Here is a 4,322-nt window from a genome sequence, read left to right on the forward strand (position 1 = left end):
CGAGAGCGAGAAAGAAAAAAAACCAGCTTGTGAATTCCCTTGCAAGAACTTAACTACTCTGCCTCCAGGCAAAGAAATAAAACCTCTAGCTGCTTTCAGCTTAAAAAAAGAGAAGTGTCCATTTAAAAAAAAACTCCCTGATTTTCAATCAGCCAAAAGAAAGAATGTTTTTAAAATCCTGAGGTCTGTGCTTCTGGTTCAAAATGATCCCACCGCACTGCCACCATTTCAGGGTTCCCTCCCCACTCTGAATTCTGGGGTACAGATGTAGGGACCCACATGAAAGACCCCCTAAGCTTATATTCTATCAGTTTAGGTTAAAAACTTCCCCAAGGCACAAATTCTTTTCCTTGTCCTTGGACGGTATTGCTGTCACCACCAAGTGATTTAAACAAACTTTCAGGGAGGGCCCACTTGGATCCCTATCCCTCCAAAATATCCCCCCAAGCCCCTTCACTCCCTTTCCTGGGGGGGGCGGGGCTTGAGAATAATATACCAACCTATAGGTTAGAAAGTGAGCACAGACCAAATTCCTGGGTTTTGGGACACTGAAAATCAGGTTCTTAAAAAAAGAATTTTATAAAAAAAAAAAAAAAGTTAAAGAAGCACCTCTGTAAAATCAGAATGGAAGATAATTTTACAGGGTAGTAAAAAGATTTAAAACACAGAGGAGTCCCCTCTGATTCTGCTTCCCAATTACAAATCAGGAATAAAATTACCTCTTAGCATAGGGAAAATTCACAAGCTAAAACAAAAGACAATCTAACATGTTTCCTTGCTTACTAACAGTTTTTGTAATCTTAGATGCTAATTTCAGGTGTTTTTAGGAGATGTTTTTCCTGCCCCTATCCCTGTCTCTGTCCAAGAGGAAAACAAACAAAGAGAGCACCAACAAAACCTCCCCACCCCAGATTTGTAAGTATCGTTTTTCCTTATTGGTCCTTTTGGTCAGGTGCCAACCAGGTTATTTGAGCTTCTTAACGCCTTAGAGGTAAAAGAGGGATTTTATGCTACCCTTAGCTGCATGTTTATGACAGGGCCGTACCTAACGCCCATCGATTTCCAATCCTACTTTGGGGTCTTGGTATTGAGGTGCCAAATAACCTCCATAAATATGCCCGTCTGTCTGTGTGCCAGGTCCCATCTGTAAAGCAGGGGTAACAGGGTCACATGGGATGGTGGGAGGATAAATACATTGAAGGAAATGAGGTGCCCAGATACCAGGCTGATGGAGGCCAGCTAAGGAGCTAGGATAGACGTGACCTGACAGGTCTTTCCTATTCCATTTTGCTTTCAGTTCAGAGTTTGAGAGAGATCAGTGCCCAGTTCCCCTTGGAATCCCATGGGATTAGTTACCAACCTACACTGCTTCAAACTCCTCAAGATTCAAGAAGCAGGGAGGAAATGGTTGATTAACCTCTAAGGCGGGTCTGTCAGCAGCTGGAGTCTCTGTTGTCACCTCCTCACGCTGCATTTCAAGGACCAGGATCCAGGTTATTCAGTTAATTTTCTCTCTGCACCGCATTCACCTACTTCCACATGCCCAGTAACTAGAACGACAACCTAGAAAAGCTACCGAGGCTGCGTTCCATGTCTGGTACTGTGAACGTGTGCCTCATACCCTCTGTCAAATGGGGAACGTCTTTTCTGATTGATTATATATCCTTCTGTGCGGAAAGGCAGTCTCCCGAGGTATTTCTGCTGTGGGGAACGCAACAGGCAAGGGGAAGTTGGTATTTACTGACATTTTCTAAAAACTAAACCAGAGTCAAACTTCTAATCTCAAAGGGAAAGTCCTGGAGAGGGAAGAAACTTCTAATCTTGAAACAAATCTCTCTCTATTGCGTGAACGCTCTGTTGACCATCAAGAAATAACACACTAATTCTAGATTTTACATCTGCCTCAGTGATTTAGACACTGACTTCCCATCCAATTCCCCTAGAAAGATTTGAAAATGTTAGCAGAGTTAGCTGATCTTAAATTTTCTCCAATCAACCCCTCTGTTGCCCTTTGTAGCAAGTGCATATGTACCCAGTCCCCATCCAATGAGCTCACTCAATTAGTTCAGGTAACATTTTTAAAAGAGTCTAAGTGATTTAGAAGCCTAAGTCGCATTTTCAAAAGCTTCTCATTTGCTAAGGCTTAGCAGGAAAAGAGTTATAGAGCTTTATGAGATAAAATAATATTAACATTTATTTATATTTATTTTTATAACTAAAACACAGTGTAATGTAAAATAAAAATATCCTAGAAATAAAATTAAAAATCGGTAAATAGATTTTAAAAAGTAAAATTGGAATGAAATCCAACATTTGAAATCATGGAATTGCCGATGAAATGGAAATTCGGGTTCTACACCACTCTTACAAATTTCAAATTTTATGCAGAATTTTTTCTTGCAACAGAGGATCAATTTCCAGCTAACGTGGTGGTTTTTTGGTTTTTTGGTTTTTGTTTTTAATGAAGATGGCATCTCTATATGCAGGGTGTCCGACTGCAAGACAATGAAATATTGTCCAGGGAAGGAGAGGCATTTGTCTGATGATAAAAACGTTCAAATGGCTCTAATACAGTTAGGTGGCTCATTTCCGCTGCAAATTACTTGGAGTTGGCTGCCCACACACTGCAAATCCAGACCTCAGTTGTTTGGTTTGTTTTTCTATTGCGGCTTCTCGCCTGTTTGGCCCATAGCTCTCCAATCTATAAAGGACATTCTTCTGCTTTGACACATCAGGTAGTGAAACATGTGACTATTTGAACCAACACTTTTTTGTACTGTTGTACCTAAGCCCCATCACCTTAATATTTGAGTGCTTGGTGCTACCTGTGAAGCTACCACATGAGTTTCCAAAGAGATTAATGTTTTGTTGAACCGGCAGCCTGCTCGGATGTAGAATATGCCCCAGGGATCACGAGATGGCATTTTCCCTCCCCTGGGCTCCATTCTCCACTCACCTATTGTTCCAGTAGCCAGCAGAGGGGGACAATGAAAATAGGGCTGACATTTTATTGAGTGAATGTTCTTCATTTATATGGCAGAGTTAATTTCTTTCCCATAGACAAACCCCATAGGAAACCCAGAGCAGGGAAACCAAACATCCATCACAGAATTCATCCTCCTGTGATTCGGGGATCTCCCAGAACTGCAGATCCTTCCCTTCCTGCTGTTTCTAGTGATCTACAGTGCGATCATGGCAGGGAACATCCTTATAGTTGTGCTAGTTGTGACTGATCAGCAACTTCACACCCCCATGTACTTCTTCCTGGGGAACTTGTCCTGCTTGGAGACCTGCTACACCTCCACCATCCTGCCCAAGGTACTGGTTGGTTTCCTGACTGGGGACAACACCATTTCAAACAATGGGTGTCTCACACAAGTTTATTTCTTTGGCTCTCTGCTTGCTACAGAATGCCTTCTCTTCTCGGTGATGTCTTATAATCGATATTTAGCCATATGCAATTCAATGCACTATGCAGCCCATATAAATGACAGGTCTTACCTGCAGGTCGCAGGTGGCTATTGGATAGGTGGCTTCCTAGGTAGCATAACAACATTGTCAATATCATAGTTAACATTGTGTGACCCCGATGCTATTGACCATTTTTTTTTTGTGATCTCATCCCCCTTGTAAAACTCTCCTACAATGATCCTCACCTGATGGAAATGCTGGCTTTCACACTCAGCTTGCTTTTCTCACTGGTGCCATTCCTGCTTACTTTGATGTCCTACATCTGCATCATCGCCACCATCCTGAGAATCCCGTTCACCACCGGGAGGGAAAAGGCCTTTTCCACCTGCTTCTCCCACCTCACTGTAGTGAGAATTTATTATGCAACTCTGCTGATTGTCTATATGTTCCAATCACCAACATCCTGAGTGAATTGAAGAACGTTCTGTCTGTCGCCTACACGGTCCTCACTCCCCTGATTAATCCCCTCATCTACAGCCTGAGAAACAAAGAGGTCCAGGAGGCCCTGGGGAAAGCTTGCAGGAAACTCATGTTTGGACCATGCTAACTGGTCAGTTTACTTGGATTGAAATAGATGTAACATGGGCTGGGGTAGGTCCTAAACGAAAGCCTGCTGTAGTCTCAGGTTGAATTTCCTTCAGCTTCACTGGTGTTCAAGTCAGGCTCTTACACAGTCACAGCCCTGGGACAAAATGGAGATGGGGAGACCTCTTAAAACCTGTGACCCCATTGTTTTTAGGACCTATATAAGATGGCACAGGTGGGTATCACTGGACTGGTGGTAGACTTGAACTTCTGGCTGCTCAAAGTTCAAAGAATGAGGGGGAGATTGTGCTCAGTGAGAGGGTGCA

General features: G+C 42.8%; 1 pseudogene; it reads left to right on the forward strand.

Moving 5' to 3' along the window:
• Positions 1 to 1,590: 1,590 nt before the first annotated feature.
• On the forward strand, positions 1,591 to 4,018 carry LOC135975176 (olfactory receptor 11A1-like; annotated as a pseudogene).
• Positions 4,019 to 4,322: the final 304 nt, after the last annotated feature.

This window comes from Chrysemys picta, chromosome 13 (assembly GCF_011386835.1).
Source record: "Chrysemys picta bellii isolate R12L10 chromosome 13, ASM1138683v2, whole genome shotgun sequence".
NCBI classification, from domain to species: Eukaryota; Metazoa; Chordata; order Testudines; family Emydidae; genus Chrysemys; species Chrysemys picta.